Here is an 18667-nt window from a genome sequence, read left to right as displayed (position 1 = left end):
CAGGTCTTGCGGAAGAGCAGGCAGAGCCAGAAGCCAAACCCTTGAAGGGTAATCAAATGTGATTGAGTTTGAAAAGCAATACATTACCTGGAGGAGGTGAAAGTTCAGGTGGCTCATTCATGCATCAGAGGAAGGCTTGCTCAGACAAAAGAGGCATCTGCATTAGAAAAAGAGGCTGCATTTCGAGTCTTACTGGCTTGGCTTTGGCAAGATGATCTTGAGCATTTCTAAACTGGATCCGCATAATAACTAACATCTCAAAAGTAGAGATTACTACTACTCTTGAAACATCTCACCCTTTTCGCCCAAAGTTTGAAAGGTTCAGACCCTGAGTGTTAAAGAGGAGACAAAACTGATGTCAGGATTTCTCTTTATTTAACAGGCTTTTTACACCACTTATAAGCAGTTTATGCAAAATGTAAATTAACTTTACTAGTAAAATAAACAAACAAGCCTATTTTTTTTCCCTAATGATAAATAAAATCAGCAGTTTTTAAAACTTACATTACGAAGGTTGGGCTTTCGGCAAGGCAAGATGGCAACTGCCATGGGCTTGGTGCGCTGTCTCCGTTTCATAGTTGTTAAAGTATTGGTCTCTTTCATAGAGACAGTCTGCTTTGGCCAATATAAACAGCAGGAGGGCATTGAATTAAGGATGAAGAGGATGGTGAAAAGGGGACACGAGGATTCTACCAGCAATGGGCAGGCATGGTGACTGAGATTCTAGTTTAATTCACTATATTTATCCATACACATTTTGTTTGTCATGCTATGATGCGCTTCAGTGGCACAATTTAATCCCTTCCAAGTCCAGGACAGTTCTGAACATGGTAAATCAGGTGTTACTCCAATTCCCAGCCATGCCTGGCACAGATGCCACGGATGAGACGGGAGCTAAACTCACAGTAAATTGAGATTAATGTTTGGTGTGGTGCCAGCTGAGGGAGGTTTTAGCATGTTTTATATGCGCCTGTAGGGAAAATATGAAACAGCCTTTTCTCTTTTAATTCTGTCAATCACAATTCTACTCGGTGGAGACTAACAGAGCTGTTGCACAGAAACCAAGCTGGCTGCTCTGCTCAAGGAAAAAAAATAACACATCTCATTGCTATTGAAAGAAACTTCAGCATGTTGAAAGTTTTTACTTTCTTATGCATTTTTTTCTTCACCAGTGCAAGCCACTACCCAAGTCTGAGGAAGAACTTATGAAGAGCCTTGTTGGTTCAAATGAAAGGCCTAATTAATTGAGCACTAATAGTTTCCACAGAAGCCAACCAGATGGAAGGCCCACTAGCTGCCCATGAGCATTCTCCCATATATGTTCCCCAGCAACTTGTATTTAGAACCATGTTTCCCCTGATCCTGAACGAAGCATGCAGCCTTTATAACTAGGAACCACTGATAGCTTTGTTCTCCATGAAATTGTCTAGACCCTTTGAAAAGTCATCTGACTGATGGGCATCACTACATCTTCTGGTAGCAAATTCCATACTTTTCTATGTGGTTCATTGTTTCCTGTCCTTTATCTCCCACCTTTCAGCTTCATTGCAGGACCCTTCATTAAGTAGGGGAACTTCTCTTTATACACTCTCTCCATGCCGTGTAAAATTTTGTATTCCTCTATCAATCCCCTTCCCATTTATCCTTCACTTCGTTGGACAGCCAAGGCCACAGTGCAACCTGCAGGCATGTAAGAAGGCATTGATCTTCATTCAGTCCTGTTTTCGTCCCGTGCAGTCCTGTTTTTGCAACATTGCAGTTCAGCTTCTAGCAAAAAACCTGCATTATTTGCTTCACTGTCTGCATAATTTTACACAATTAATTACACAATTGTTTCACACCATTCATTCCAATGCAAAGAAAGCACAATGCAAATGGAGGGGGAGTCGTGATTATGAATCATTTGCAGACTAAAAAAAACCAAGTACCACAAATATTAATTGCATTCAATAGATCGATTTTCCATTCCAAATATGGGGTAAGTGAAGACTGGTAATTTACACTCCTGTTTCTGTCAGCATTCTCGATATCCCTAGTGACTCAGAAGCTTGGAGAGTCCCTGATCTGACTTGCGAAGGATGCGATCTGGCATGGAAACATGACAGCCTTCCCTGGATCACCTCGATTCATTTTTTAGTTCCACTATCTCCACTTCACATGGCTGTTTTTTTAAGGGACATGCCTGTCACTCATCGATCAGGTCCATTGGACTTACAACCCTGTTCAGAGTTCAAACAGATTGCAGTCTCAGATAACAACATCCAACTAACCAGAATTCATGCTATATTTATACGGCAACTGAGGTGGGTGGTGGGTTAGGGATTTGACTGTTGTCTCTATTTTAGCACTGCATACCACAGAACAAAGGCACCATTTCATGTATTTTTAAAAATGGCAAGCTGCCACCCCCTGTGTTGTCAGAAGCCCTAGCCCTGTCTTACTAACAAATAAAATCCCAGACCTTGCTTTGCCTGAAATGAGATATTCATGTATACTCAATTCAGGCAGGATAATGCCCCTCCAGCCAAATGGCTTTCAGTTTCTTCCTCATGAAATTTAAATGGCTCTGCGACCCCCGTGCTAGGCCAGCCTACACATTCACAAACAGCCAGATTAAAAATCAAAGCCTAGGTAGGGTTTTTTGTTTTTGTTTTTTTCTTAAAAGTAATGCTATGGTTTTCCCTTGCATGACAATATTTTGCGCTGCTCAGGATAGACTCTTAACACGTGTGGGAGGAAAATTGCAAAGTTATTTCTCCTATAGACAGGATGATATATTTCCTAATGAGCAGCTTTCAGCAAGAGGCCTACTCTGGGTTTTTAAATGGCATTTAACCCAGAATGTTCAACAATGTGTGTGTATGTGTGTGTGTGTGTGTGTGTGTGTGTGTGTGTGTGTGTGCCTAAATCTTCTTAAAACAGGCTTCCGTTGCTGGGGTTTAGTAATCACCGAGGGATGTTTATGATAACAACTCACTCAGTAATTAAAACTGAATGCGGTGGCTGTTCATGAATGCCCAGACTTCACGATGGCTGAGAACAATTAGCAATGGATACTCAAGCCACACTAATTACACTGAGCTTGCAATCAACATTTTTGAATAGCATGTTTTTATGTGAAATTTGCTTTGTCTCCATGTAGGATTCTGGGACTATGTGTTTGGTTCTCTTGAGGCTCTTTGCACTGAGAGACTTGGAAAGTTTTGTGTGTTTTTTCCCAGCTTTACTAATGCATTCTTAATAAACAAACTCCAAGGCTTAATGGAATTGCACCAGGATGTCAAAACCAGAAAGCAAATGTAGAATAAGCCTTAAACAGAATCTTAAACTGACTACCCCCTAAGTATCCAAAAGAATCCTGATTATTCTAACGCCTCGTGGGACAGAACATATAAATGGCTGCATTCATGCAAATTCTAAAATGTCCAGAATATTTCAAAGGGTCTTTCTAAACAAGAACATATGGCAGAGTTTCCAGAAACTTTCCAATTTAGGGATTGGAACTGGGATTCTCCAGGAAGGCAGTTCCAAAGAAGTGGAGCTGCTATCAAGTCTCCATCCTCTCACCATCTCTCCTCTGGTGGCATTTGGTAACATAAACGTATGTAAGGATACCACTAACCCTTTTCAGTCCTTCAGAAGATGGGGAGAGGGGGTCAAACTAGGAAAGGGGTATATATTCATAAGCCCCCACTCTCAACATCCTTGCATACACTGGCCTCATTTTCTCCTCTCTCAACCTTCATGCATTCCATGACAAAGCCAGCAGGAATATTCTAACCATATTCTGCTCAACACAGAGCACTGATTGGGAAGACTGATTGCACTGTGCTGCTGATTGTGGGAAGGATTCAGCTGCAATGCAGTCAGGTCTTTGCTTTGAATGCACCAAGGACAGGAGAGGAGAGATGGGCTTGCAGGCGGCACATGATGCACCCATGCCACAACACAATATGAGCTCTCCAGGATGCTGTTGAACACTGAAAGAGGGCTACTGTGTTGTGCATTTCTCATTTTTTGCACCAAAAATGCATTGGGGTTGGCAGCACAGCCAATGAAAACTGTGGATGGTAGCTAACTAAGTTCTACTCAGAGTGCACCCATTCAAATTAATGGCTATGGCTAATTTAGATACATTAATTCCAGCAGGTCTATGTAGAATATAACTTAGTTGGATACAACCCTCTATTTCTAAATGAAATGAGCAAGCTTTTTCTAAGCCCATTTTTTTTCTGGAGCAGGCAAACTGATGAAGTGAACTTCATGGTTGAGGAGAGATTTGAACTCTGGTCTTGGTCTGACAGTCTTAGTTCTATGCTGCAATGGCTGTTATGATGAGGACAAGTACCTTGCAATGATAGGAAATGGAGAGCTGGTCTCCCTCTGGTCTGCTGGATGTTCACTATGTCCATAGCAGGAGTGACAACGGTAGAACTGGGCTTGACTCTGCACCTGGTACGGGATTCTTCCTAAGTCAGGAGTAGTCAACATGGTGCTCTCCATGTGGTTGGACAACAGCTCTCAGCAGCCCCTGCCAGCATGGGAAATGATCAGGGATTATGGAAGTTGTAGTCAAGAACGTATGGAGAACACTGTTACTCCTATGCTTTGGGTTACTCCAGTTCTATGTCACTTCAGGAAAGACCACTGTCCTCCTATATTTTTATGAAACTGCATGAGATAGATTTTTTTTAGCCTTGGCAAGCCATTCATCTGACTAAGAAAAGGCTTCTGAAAGCACAAGTTTTAATCATTTCCAAATTGACCTCACTTATTTTTCGGGAATTGAAATTAGCTTCCACCAGAAATAAATTTAGCTTCTTACTAGCATTTTTTAAAGTTATTATTAGCTCACTATAATTTTACCATAAATATATTATTATAAATAAAATTATTATGAAGTTGTAGGCTGATCAGGAAAGACTCTGAAAATTTATATTGATTTGAAAACATTCAATTATGATACGGATAAGTGGCTCTCTAGACTACTCTGAAGCCAGTGAGAGTGAGGCTACTTTAAATGTTTAGTATAATATAATCCAAATAGCTACAAACTACATTTAATGAAATTCTCCAGAATGGAAACAGCCTATTGACTCCTAAAGCTATTTCATAATAGGCTCTCACTATCCATACAACACTGCACCATAACGATGATTAAAAATCCATCTGGGATTCATAAGCAGCTGTCCTCCGAGGCCAAGTCATCTGACCCAAGTAGAAAAATATATAACTCCTTCTAAAGAATAAGACCACTGTCAACCCATTGAGCAGAGGAAGTGCAGTTTCTAAGGAGTAAACTACACAGAGCTCAGTGGTACTTGCTGCTGAGAAAACCCGATTGTACTGTGCATTTCAGAGTCAGAGGTGTGGAGCCACTGAAGGATTAAGTTATTTCCCCAAAAGAAATATGGGAATTTGTATTATTCAGATGTACAATAAATCCAAATGTTAGCTGATATCTTCCTTTCTGTAGCATATCTCCAGCCATGGGCCAGGTCTACAAACTTGCAGTGCACCAAACCAGAACTTATCCATCAATCATCTGTTGTGGCCTATCAGATACTTGACAAAACCACCATTTTTGAAGCCACAGCAAACTAAGCAGCTTTTTGAGCCTCCTGCAGCCCCAGTACATCCAAACTTCCCTTTGATTTGTGGTCCATAAGCAAGCAGACCTGTTCTACAGGAGAGTTTTAAGCTGCTTATGTTGTATTATTATTTTTTAAATTACTTTCTCCGTCTATCAGCTGTGCAGTAACAATAACAAGCAATCTCACAACCACACCCCATACCAGAGAGGCCATTTACACACAGTTTTGCACTGATAAATTTTCTAACCAAAGCTTTTCCCTGGGTTATTAGCTTTTAATGTGCCATGAACTTTGACATGGTGAAGGAAAGGACGGAATTGTTCAGGCATCCACCTTCACTCTGAAATGATGGTGGTTCCAGGCCTGGCAGATCAGGGTTTTGTTTTTGTTTTCTGAATCTGTTGACTGAATTGACCATTCTCACAGGAGAGAATGTAAAGATCCATGCAAGAATGTAATTGACATGGCAGGGCCAGCTTTTTCATTAGGCAGAGTAAGACAGCTGCCCCCCAAAAAACAGTTTTGGGTTTCCTGAAAGGATAGCAAATGGTCTCTTTCTTTATTTATTACTGTTAGATTTTTACTGCTAGGGAAATGGAGAGGCAGTTGTGTGATTTTCTGCACCAGGCACAGCTGTTTATGTACCTTGAGTTGTGGGGGTTGAACTGATGGGGCAATTCCACCTCAGGGAACAAAATGTCTTAGACCAGACTTGTGGAATGCGGCAGTCGGCTTTAAGTACCTGAGTACCACTAATACAGTAGTAATCAATAAATACATGTACATATTTAAAAGATGGAATTTCTGAAAAGTGTCCCAGAGACATATCACGTGGAAATTTTCTTCTAAAGCAACTCTCCATATACATTGACTGGGTCATACCTGGGGCTGCCATACATCTGGATTTTCCTGGACTTTACCGGTTTTCAAAGGCGGAATTGACGTCCAGGGGGGATTTCCAAAAGATTGGATCTTAGGCAAGTCAATTGAAAAATTGTGTTTTTTGGTGTGTGTTTTTTGGGGGGGACTCAATAATTTTGGGGGTGTCCTTGTTTTTACTTTTTGAAATATGTTATACCCCTTTAACTAAACATCTTTTCTAGAGCACGAATATACCAGTCTGTTGATCCATACTGCACTTCAAGATTGCCATATTCAATTTCTGTTGAAATACTGCCTTTTCCTTTGGTATTTGACAAGCTTTTTTCATTCAGCCTTTGTCCCAGAGGCTTAGGTATTAAAACAGAATGGGCAATGCAATGTATGCATGTATGTCAACAGCAAGGAAGACTTACAGAGCTTTATAAATCATGTGGACTGCTAGCAAAGTCTTGATTTTAAAAAAAGGGGGAACCATGATTGTAGTTCTATGGAGCTTTTGTCATGTATCTCAGCTCAACATTATTTGTAGTTTGACTGTACAATGAACAAAGCTTGCTAGTGTGCAAGGAAGGTCACGTATACACTGAGACACAGTATTACTAAATGAGATAAGGTGTTTCTGCAAAACATTCACATTCATTTTTTTCCATTAGCTGTATTTGCAAACTGGAAATGAGAAGCGGAGACCTATGAAATTTAATTGAAAGGACTCAATGCTATAGTCCATATGTAGCCTTTAGCTTACTTTTCTGCAGATGGTAACATGGGGGGAAATGGATGGCAGAAAGAGAGGAAATGGGGGAGAGGGAGAGAGAGGATGGGATAAAAAGTAAAAAGGGGTGGTGCCAACATCCTTTGGCTCTGCCTCCACCCATTTTGGGGTATAACCTCCTGATGTTGTGAATAAAACCTTAGATTTTCATAAAGCCAGCCCCAAACCATGTCATGTTCATGGGTTGTTGTTGTTGTTTTTAGTAAATCAATACTGTTATTATGATCTAAGCCAAAGGATCATGAACAGTACCAAAGAAAGCATCCCTAACTTGTCAAGTGAGTGATTTTGACAGCGTAGTGCCCCTTTTTTTGGGGGGGGGAGAAACCAAACAAACACCATCCTTTCTTGAGAAATGTCGACATCAATTTACAAACTCATGTTCTCAATTGACACAATCCATTCTTGGTAATCTAATTGGTCATGTGTCACTCCCATCCCATTGGCTGTATCTCCCATGGGACTGATTCAGGAAGCATTGTCCTCACTTACAACTGCTTTCATGTGCCTTCAATGACATCACCATACACACACACACACACACACATTTAATTGGCTACTTAATTGTCTTACCATCTATGATCCCTGCTTGACTGCAGTCAACTATGAGCTAATCCAGAAAGGGAAAAGAACAAACCAAAAGGAAAACATGTTGCGTAATAGCAGCCAGGACAAGTCAAACAGAATCAAAATAAAGAAGGTCTTTGTTTCATAACACCAAAACTGTGTTGTTGTTTTTAACTTGCAATTTGAAACTGGAAAACATAATTGCAGTTCAGCTTTTTGAGTTTCATCATTTCGTTTCATTTCATTTCATTTAATGTGCCTTTCCAGATTAAGCATGTTATTCTAAATCCTTAAAGTCACTATAAAGGACCATTACTCCACCACTGCTAATTAGCAGGATTCTAGGAAACTTTTTTTTTTTACAGTTTAAACCAAACCTTACCTGGCCTTTCCTACTAATTCCTTATCAGCATTCTGTACATCCCAGGGCTGAGCTCATATTGATTTGTTCTACTTAAAGGAACCATGCCAATCAAATGTCCCAAAAGAATATGGTTGGTGTGTGTGTGGTGAAGAAAACCTAGTAAAATGAGAAAACTGTAATACAGGGCAAGAGAAATAGCCTCAGCATTTTAATCTCTCCTGTACAGTGGTATAATATCAGAGTGGTATAATACCTTAGCATTAAATGATAGATCTTTGTTAGGAAAACACCTACTCCCTGAAAGAGTGCTTGCAATACAATGTGCTGAAATTCTGCCTCTTTTCAGTGGTGGATCTTGAAGTCTCAAATTTCAGCAGTATCCCGTGTGATGCCAAAATTCAGTGCCCCCACATCTCATGCCACATTCTAAATAATAATTGTGGTTTCCCCCTGCAGCACTTCTAAGGCTCCATGCCTAGTGCCGCCAAACTGGTTGCATTCCCCTGCATCTGCCTCTGCTCCTTTAGACTTGCCAGCTGGCCCTGGAGATCCTGCCTGTACCTTGGAAGAATATGACATATTTGTTATGGCTGTCTCACCAGTTCCTTCTCAAACCTTCTTTCCTACCTTCCGTGAACCCTCTTTTGCCAAGATAATCTCCCGGGTGAAACACTGCATTGTTGTAGTCATAGAATGGGAGACAAAGTGGCTTTGGCTACTTCTGACAATTAAGACGTGAATCTCCTGGTTAACATCTTGTACTCCTTAATCCACCTTCCCAATTCAGAAGTCAATGAGAGATGTGTGAGCAACCTCTGCTTCAAAACTGGACACCCCCCTCGCACCCTGCCCTTTCATGCACCTACGGCCAAGGGTCAGCCCTGAGTGATTGGCTTATCTTGACAGGTAGGAACCCTAGGCTCAAATCAGGGGCCCTATAGATTCACCCACTGAGGGGTTTTTTGGGGGGAGGGCAGCTTATTCAGACCTATTTCTGCTTCTATGACAAAACTTTAGAACCTGAAATGTCATCGGGAGGCAATTGCAGATATGGTTCCAATAAGGCCAGGAACTCATCAGGTTTCATTCACAATGGTCTTATATGTTGCTATACCTTGGGGATTATGGGGGCTGTAATTCCCTTGACCCTTGGATGCTTCTGATATACTGCACATGCTTAGCAATATCCAAAACAACTGAGAAACCTAAGGACTTACATAAGAACATTAGAACAGCCCTGCTGGATGAGGCCAATGACAAAGCTGAAAATAGGCATTCATAGCTACAGAGGTCACCTGAGCCTCAAGTGACAAGGTTGGCACAAAGAGTACCTCCAAACAATGTACCTGCTCCTTCAGAATGAGTGCAACCCCATCCTTATCTTCTCAGTACAAGAGCCACCCACCCACAAGGAATCTGCCTTCCCAGGGTTCAGACACAGCAAATCATTTCACATCAGATGCACTGTTCACGCACAGCAGCCACATCTTAGGCCTTCATTAAACTTCACCTTGCACTCATCCTGGCCAGATAGGACCCTGATGCCCCACCTCTGATAAGGAATGCAAAGCGTTGGAGGCACATGCTTCAGCCATGCTTCCAGGCCCCATCACATTCCCAAATACATCACTGTGAATTCAGTAGAACTGATTCAGAATGGGTTCAGTTTTAACCTGAATTAATTTAGGGCATCCAATGTAAGATGCTCTCCAAGGTAACTGGAATAAATACCCCCATTCCAAATCAGATAGTGGGCATCAGCCTACTGTTAGCTGTAATCTATTGATAAAACGCCAGAAATCTTTATACAAAAATGTTCTCCCTTTGTAGAAGCTTTTATTCTTTTGCATGAAAGTCAGGTGTTCCAGGAACTTGGACTCATATGTATGCCCTTCACGTTGTGTTTTTAAATAAAGTTCTTCAGAGTGACACGGTTGTACAGTCTGGAGTTTTGCCAGATGAAGCTTCATTGATCTTTTAGTCAACCTCTGTTTATTCAGCACCTGATATTCTGGACAGTTGTGAAGGAGAATAGAAAGAGCCATAAGCAGGGAAGTGGATTTATTTGTAGAACTGTCCTAATGGAGAAGTCTCAAGGGACACCAGAGTAAGAGATGAGTTTCCGACAGCAGGAGCAAAAATGGCTAAACCGTTTCCAGACATCTCCTCTGTGGACTCAAATGAATTTCTCAGTTTTCAAAAGGAGTATCTGATAGGCGTGTACACTGGTCACGACAATCCGATCTGTATCTCTAGCTTTGGAAAGTGGCCAAATCCTAAGGGTCAGATAGGGATGTCTGGAGAACTGCATTTGGCCCCTGAGTGTGATATTCCCAACCCCTGCAAAAGGGAGATTGTACATAGGGCCAGCCTACTCTTACTCAATACTATTACACTGCCACATTCTGACTCATAGAATGTAGCATTGTAGAATTGAAAGGTACCCCCAAAGGTACCTCATCTAATCCCCTGCAATGCAGGAATCACAGCTAAAGAATCCCTGTCAGATAGCCATCCTACCTCTGCTTAAAAACCTCCCATCAAACATAGTCCACCACCTTCCAAGGTAGTCCATTCCACTGCTGAACAGTTCAGCAGACTCTATGGCAGAATTCCCAGGGCAACCAGAATCTCCCCCATTCCATTGGAGCAAAAGATTGCTGGAGTGGATCAGGGCCCTTTACTTGAAGAGGCACCTTTTAATAAAAGTGGAGCTTACAATTGAGACAGACCTGATATTCCTATATAAGGCTTCCTATTGCTCAAGAGTTCTTTTCAACAGAGGACAGCCCAGGGCTTCAAATGTCCCTGGTATAGCATATCACTGGAGAAGTGTGGAAAGTTAAAAAGGCAGCCCTTGGGATCATAGTAGGAAATCAAGATGGCTGCTGCCTCAGTGTTCAGTGCTAAGTGTTATAAAAAATAAAAAGGGGAATTAGTAGTGGGCACTTTTAGGGTGTGATACATCATTTTAATTATATTGCAGAAGCATGGCTTTAAAAAACACACACCATGTTTCTTAATTTGAATATCATATCTGCTTGAAGATGCACAAAGGCCCTCCCCTGTAGAATTTTCTTGTGAACAGGTCAAACCCAAGGGTCTTGTGCTTTCAGCTGGATCCTATTCCCTTGAAAGGAAGTTGGTTAAACAGGGATGGCAAGAATGTATGGTGTTTAAGCAACATCCCTTTGCACGCCATCTCCATTCCTAGCAGGAAGTGGCTGCCAAGCTGCCCTCAAGCGTAGCGCTGGAGCTGTGGTCTGTCAAACACAGCAGGCTCAGCATATTATGTCTCTAGTGGGCTGTGGTCCGAAGCAGATGATTAATCTGTCAGGTCTTACTGGAATGCTTAGGAAACCTGGCTGGCAAAGGCAGGAAGAAAGGTCAAAGCGTAAATTACACTTGCAGTGGGTTTAAAGCAGCCCCGTATATTAACCAAGCTATTCCCAAGTGAACACCTCCCTGCTTCCCTTGCACTTAACACTTTCCCTCTAATTTGATCACAGAAAAGTCTCTAACGGAGATGCAGCTTATTATTATGACTCAGCCTTTCTTTACTGTGCTTGTTTTTTTGGCCTAGAGGATAGATAAATAGATCGGCAGATGATGGACAGAATCCAGGCAGTGTTAAGCATGTTTAAGTTCTACTGATTTCATTTAGAAATTTAAGTAGGTGGTGAAATTTTACCCCAAAGTATGAATGAGATCACTGAAACATCCAGTCCAATATTGTCTATCCTAAGTGGCAGAAAATCTCCTGGATTTGTGACACTGGTCTTTCCCAGGGGTGCTGCCCGATCCTTTGAGCTAGAGCTTGAACTTGGGACCTTCTGCTTGTGAATTATGTGTTTTGCATGTGAGCCACAACCAAGGGATGGAGGAAGAATCTCAAGAGCCACAATTCTGAAGTGGAGCACTTCAACCAGTTTGTCCAGACCAGGGATGGAGGAGAAATTTGATACTGGTCTCATTTAAACCCAAATCTCTCAAACGCACACTTTCCAAAATAATACGCAAAACAAAATTGGCACTTATCCAAATTTTACAAAGAATTTCGCAAACTAAACACTGTTTACAAAAATGCATATGTTAGGGGAAAGATTCGTGGTGTGACCTTGGCGCTAAGCTTCATTCTGAATGGTGCTCACCACAAATGTATAATTCCCAGAATGCTTTGCCATGTCATCTCATTACTATTTTCCAGAAAGACTTCAGGACTTAAAAAAGTTTGCTGTACTTGCTGTTCTTGACACACACAAAAAGACGCAGTACCCACCAAGTGCTGCATTTTCTAGTGAAATTTCACTGCAGGTTCTCAGACCTACTGTGTTTAAAACAGTCAAACAGAAATTACCATAATTTCAAGGCAAGGGGAGGGAGATAAAAACACTGATGACATTTTTAAAAATATATATATATGAAAGAACACGAAATGGTAAGAACAGTTTTGACTCAGCCTCATATTAATACGCAACCTTACAAGACAGCGCTTCCTAGCACTTACTTTACAGGTTCTAATTACATTTCCATCTAAACTTCTCCTGAAAAGAATATCTCCTGTGTATCCGACTGTGGGATTTGCAATGCTAATGAAGTCAACACCTGGCACAGTGCACAGCTGACACAACTCCCATCTTCTCTCCCCACCCCACATATTTTTGTCGTATTCTTTTGGCAGATTTCAAATCTGTTGCTGTTTCATCTTAGTCTAAAACAGGAGCGGGGAACTGCAGGGCTGAAGGCCAAATGTAGCACCCCTGGCTTGTCTTACATGGCCTTCAGGATTCTCCCAAGGCCATGCACCTGCCCAAGTAACACCCCTCTCCCGTCCTGCTTTCCTTGTGGCTTTTTGCACAGCTGTAATGTGTCATTGAACTCTGATAATGCCTCTTTCTCACTTGGAAGGGGGACAGAGGGGGGTATTTCTGAGATGATTTGACGCATGTTAGAGCACATAACCGTGCCTACTGAATTGTCATGAAAGCAGCAAGGGGGGCATCCTTGAGTAACCACCCAGCAGAGCTCTTCAAAGTGATCAATAAGCTGTTGGCACCTATATTGGTTGGATAGGGTCTGGGACAACTCAGAGAACCTCTCTGAATTGCTTACTGGGCACTTTCGAGACAAAACTGTTCGTCTCCATTGTGAACTAGTTCAAGCAGCTCCGAGTGAGCTTTGTCCTTTATGGGATCAGAATCCATTTTTGCAGGCTAGTGGCATGGGCAAGGTGCTTGCAAGTATATGCCCAACAGCATGCTCTGTTGACCCTTGCCCTTCATGCCTGATAAAGGCTAGCTGAGGATATGACTGTGTGTGTTCAAAGTGTGGTGAAGGTGGTGGTGCCTGCCCCCTTGATATTGCAGCCACTCTTGGGGGGCACCCTGGACCCAACAGAATTTAAGAAGTACTGCCCAGTTGAATTTATTCCACTTTGGGGCAAGATGCTTGACAAGGTCGTAATGGGGTGCCTGCAGGATTTAGCACTAAAGAGTGGGTTTTCTGGGGGAAGGCAAAACTGCTCAGATCAGACCTGTGCCTAGAAAGCACAAGACAAGCAGAAAATTGCTCAGACAAGTGGAAATGTGGAAGAGCCCTCACATCTAGAGACAGTTTCACAAGGTCTGGTCAATGGTCAAAGATGATGGGAGTTATATTCCAACAACAGCTAGAGGGTCACAAATTTCCCAACCCTACTTTATAGTCCTTCTTGATCAAAGCTATCCAATGGCCAATCTCTGGGTGGGCAGAGCAGCTCTAACATCTTATTGCCCCAGACCCATGGGTTTCCAGTTCAAGCGCCATTTGGAGGACAATTTCAATTCAGTTCACATTTCATAGAATCATAGGGTTGGAAGGGACCCTAATGGTCATCTAGTCCAACCGCCTGCAATGCAAGGATCTCAAAACGCCGTTCCCCATCCAATTTGAAACCATAGTGGACCCTGCTTAGCTTTGCAACTGTGCTAGCAGTTTTATTGCCGCACCACTTAATTCCCATTTTCCAAAGCGATATATGAATCGACACACAGCCAGCTTTCAACATTTTTACTTCTCTGAATTATTTTGAAATGCAGTTTGCCTGCCAAGGGATGTGCACAAAGATGCACATGCAAAGGCGAAATGTGAATACAAATGCATGAATTAGCGAAAATAACATGTAAAAATGCATTGTATTAGGGAACTTGCTTTGCAAAAATGTTAGAAAAATTGAATGCATTTTTATGAAGTATTTTTTTTGTAAAGGAAGGAAGGAAGGTAGGAAGGAAGGAAAAAAAGAACTTGCAAGCTGATATGGAAATGTGGGGAACTGAAGACTGAAAAAATGAGAGAAACAAAAACTGATATAGTCACCTCCTCACAGTGTTAGATCACGATCATACAAATTTCAGGCTTCCCCCTGCCTTCTAACACATTTAAGAATTGGGTCCAAAGTCTTCCAGGTACAACCATTTATGTCACAGGAGGGTATGGCTCTTCTGAAATTAGCCACAGGTCCATTGCCTGAAATATACTTTTTGGAACTAGATTATTCAAGCCAAATAACATCAGAAAGCAAAGTCAAGATCTATTTTAGACCTGAAGTATTGGAAGAGAGTGAGTCATAAATGTTGGGAAAATGCATGAGATAATAATTGTAAATTGTTTAGATATATCATGGTTGGTGGGCAGAAACATCAAAACAAGACGTATTGTCACAAACGTGTTATTAAGAATGTGGGGGAGAACCTAGAATTTTCTTTAAGAGCCATTAGAAAATCTCCAACAATGCTGAAGCTGGGGTTTTTGAAATACCACCATCCATCTTTCCTAATTATTTGCTCTCTTTGCATGTCACTTTCCCCATCTGTTAGTATTTCACTTCTAAGCATATAAAAATATTCTCTACATGTTATGTATGCAAAACTGAGAATATGATTTAGATCTCCCAGAAAACTGTTAAGGAATTCCCCTACCTCCATTTTATTTTATTTTTTTAGGAGGGGGGCACTTCTTTCTCAAACACCTTTTTGGATTCCAAGAGTAGAACAATGAATTTTATAAGCTCAAAGGCTCTCATTGGGGTGTATGGGAAGCTAGGGGAGGGGTAGTACCTCTGGTGGGGGACATGTCAGGCCCCTTCTGGGGTAGTAATAATAATAATTTATTATTTATACCCGGCCCATCTGGCTGGGCTTCCACAGCCACTCTGGGCGGCTTCCAACAAAATATTAAAATACAGTAATGCATCAAACATTAAAAGCTTCCCTAAACAGGACTGCCTTCAGATGTCTTCATCTAGTTCATCCAACTTTTTTCCCACCCTGCATTCAGCTCTCACCTGTGGCTTCTAGAGGCTGTCAGCATGCGACAGCGACCACACCCCAGGAATGGTTTGGACTACACCAGGTGAGAGTAGCAGATTGTGGTGTTTGCCCATTCTTTTGAAAATGTCTGTACAGGGGAAAAGAAAGAGTTAATAGGTAGACCAATAGAAAAGCCAGAGGTGGAGCCTACCTGTTTATAAAAGGGCTTAGCCCGGAGGTTAGTTGGTTGGTTGGTTTGGAAAAGGCAGTTGGGAAAGCAGTTGGCAGACAGATGGAAATAGAGAGACAGTTAGTGCAGTTGGTTCTTGTTTGAGGGGAGGTAGAAGTTAGAGACAGAATAAAATAAGACTAAGAGGGTAAAGGGTAACAGCGTTTCGAATGCATTTAAAGTTTATTTGTGTTTGCAATAAACTACAATCTTCATTGTTAACTTAAGAACCTGACTGAGACTAAGTGATTTACCGAGGAGGACCTGGTTGGTGGCAGTGGATTAGTGGTGTATGGGCCAATAGTCCGTGAGACAGCCGGGGGCGCCGTATGAATGCCACACAGATGAATCCCAATCCCTCAGTGAAGACAGGCTCCAGTGGACTGAGCAGACAGACCAACCGTGGGTCCAATGGTCAAGAAGGCAGTTTCTGCATGTGCTGTAGGAAGAAGTGATGGGCAGATGGGGATCATCAACCTGGGAAGAAAAAATATCCTGCCTTGCAAGACATCTTGGGGAGAAGAAAAAGCCAAGGAGTAAACCCTACACAAATGCAGAGTTGAGTCCCCAAGACAGTGGAATGGTGTTGTGGTGCTCATCTTGCTCTTCAGGCCAAGGGAACCAGCATTTGTCCACAGACAGCTTTCCGGGTCATGTGGCCAGCATGACTAAACTGCTTCTAGTGCAATGGAACCAGAGCGCACGGAAACACTGTTTACCTTCCTGCCACAGCAGTATCTATTTATCTACTTGCACTGGTGTGCTTTTGAACTGCTAGGTTGTCAGAAGCTGGGACAGAGCAACAGGAGTTCACCCCGTCACAGCAAGCTCAAGGAGCTCAGTGGTTTAGACCACAGCGCCACCCTGTGTGCCTCCTTCTGGCAACTCCTGCAGCCAAGCTGGTGCCAAACGTATTGCTCTGCTTTCCCTTGCAGCACAAATCAGCCAGGCTGAGGGAGAGGTCTTGTCATCTGGGCAGCCTAAAACCTCCATACACACTGCCCAGCCTTGTGCCCAAGGGAGGTCACTGCAAACGCAACTGTTTGACTTCACCTCCAGAAATGCACTCCATTGTCTCTTAAGCCAGACAGATGCCAACAACAAAGCTCTCACCTTGATTGTTTCATGAAAAACATTGTTTTATCTTTTTGACCATGTTATGTTATTCCTTTGTGTCAAAGATAAAGGAAAGCTAGGGATTTAGTATATGAATAATTTTCTTTCTTTCTTTTTAAACTTCCTTTTCTTACCCACAGGTTTCAGTGAGAGTCCTGCCGCTTTTATTTTCCCCCCACATTTGATTAAGAAATAAATATGAAGTGCTGCCTTTTGTAGTTGAGTGAAGAGCTTTTGAAATGTGGAACCTTGCTGATGCTTAAGGAAATGAAAGTTGTGTAAGGATCGTAAGAGAGGTTTGATTTCAAAACGTAATGAGAGAAGAAAAGCACCTTGCAGGTTGAACTGACAGATGAATTAGCTCTTTAGGAGTCTCATTTTGAAGGTTTGATCAAAGTGATTTGGACCACAAAGTTATGCAGTATGCTGGCTGTCGAGGCAAGTGCAGCGATCCATGCAAGCAGAGGCTTCCCCGCTCTCTTCAGTGTTGCGAAATGAGTTGGGAATACTTTCTGGTTGCTAGAGGGATGTTTTCAAATTTCTTCTCCAAAATTTCCCCCCAGATTTTGAGGCTCCAAATTACCTAGTCTTGTTTTCAAATTGGAATGGATGCATTATTTATTAATTATGTTTCTTACACACATTTGGGACGTGGGTGGCGCTGTGGGTTAAACCACAGAGCCTAGGACTTGCCTATCAGAAGGTCAGCGGTTCGAATCCCCGTGACAGGGTAAGCTCCCGTTGCTCGGTCTCTGCTCCTGCCAACCTAGCAGTTCGGAAGCGCACCAGTTCAAGTAGATAAATAGATACTGCTGCGGCAGGAAGGTAAACGGCGCTTTGGTTTCCATCACAGTGTTCTGTTGCACCAGAAGCGGTTTAGTCATGCTGGCCACATGACCCAGAAAGCTGTCTGTGGACAAATGGTGGCTCTCTTGGCCTGGAACGAGATGGACGCCGCAACCCCATTACTGGACTTAACCGTCCAGGGGTCCTTTACCTTTACCTAATTCAGAACTGGAAATGGTTTTAAACAAACAAAGAAAATGACTTTACACGAGGGAAATGATAATTTTTCTTTAAAAATAGGAGCCAAGCAACACCCCCAAAATGCTGTTAATTAGGCACAGCAGCAGCAACAAGAGCAACCAGCCACAACAACCAGCATAAAACACTGCCACAGCAGCAACCATCACCAACAACAACACATCTTCATGTCAGATCTATTTTGGCCCTTATTTGGAATGAATTTGCATATCATGTTTAACCTTGGACTTGACACAATTCAACTTTGGACATATGAAATTCAGGAAAAGAGACAGAGAAGTTGGACTATCTGATCGAACTGGAGCCAAACCTAAGTCTTAAGCCTGCTGGGATTTGTCTGGTTCTTTACTGGGAGGAAAATGTGAATAAAGGTTATATTGTAGTAGAAGGGGAAAATCTTGAGCTGTTTTTACTTAAAATGTGTACATTTAGCAAGACAAGGCAGACATATAAACAGTGTGTTCCTGCATCCTAAATGTCTAGACAGTGCAGAAAATGTTAATAATTGGAGAAATGTTTTAATGGGCCTTTTCCCTCCTAAGGAGAACATAACATGTCAGGGTTGAAAGTGCCAGCATTGCAACTATCGTATTACTTGAACTTGATGCAAGTGATTTCCTATCCAAGTCTTGAAATATAAGTCCTGAAGTTATAAGGGAATAAGCTTCCAAAAATCTCTCAAGTTATGGTTAGCAAGACCTCTGAGTTAAACAACTGAGAGGTGTGGAATCCATGCATCCTTTTAGTTTTGCACTGTTTTTCTACACGACATACATTTTAAAATACAGTGGTACCTCGGGTTACAAACTCAAT

The 18667-nt window shown here is 42.0% G+C and overlaps 1 long non-coding RNA gene across 1 annotated transcript in view; it reads right to left on the bottom strand.

Moving 5' to 3' along the window:
• Positions 1-16467, bottom strand: part of LOC310768080 — a 40174-nt gene extending 23707 nt beyond the window's left edge. Inside the window, exons 1-3 of the long non-coding RNA XR_014551186.1 lie at positions 15677-16467; positions 4349-4531; positions 88-157 (exon numbers count right to left, since the gene is read on the bottom strand). This is a non-coding gene — a long non-coding RNA (uncharacterized lncRNA). The remainder of the gene's footprint in view (positions 1-87; positions 158-4348; positions 4532-15676) is intronic.
• Between the last annotated feature and the right edge of the window lie 2200 nt (positions 16468-18667).

Source organism: Podarcis filfolensis (assembly GCF_964270895.1).
Source record: "Podarcis filfolensis genome assembly, chromosome: 8".
NCBI classification, from domain to species: domain Eukaryota; kingdom Metazoa; phylum Chordata; class Lepidosauria; order Squamata; family Lacertidae; genus Podarcis; species Podarcis filfolensis.
The sequence above is the reverse complement of the archived record's forward strand: the minus strand, read 5'-3'. Positions and strand labels throughout refer to the sequence as shown.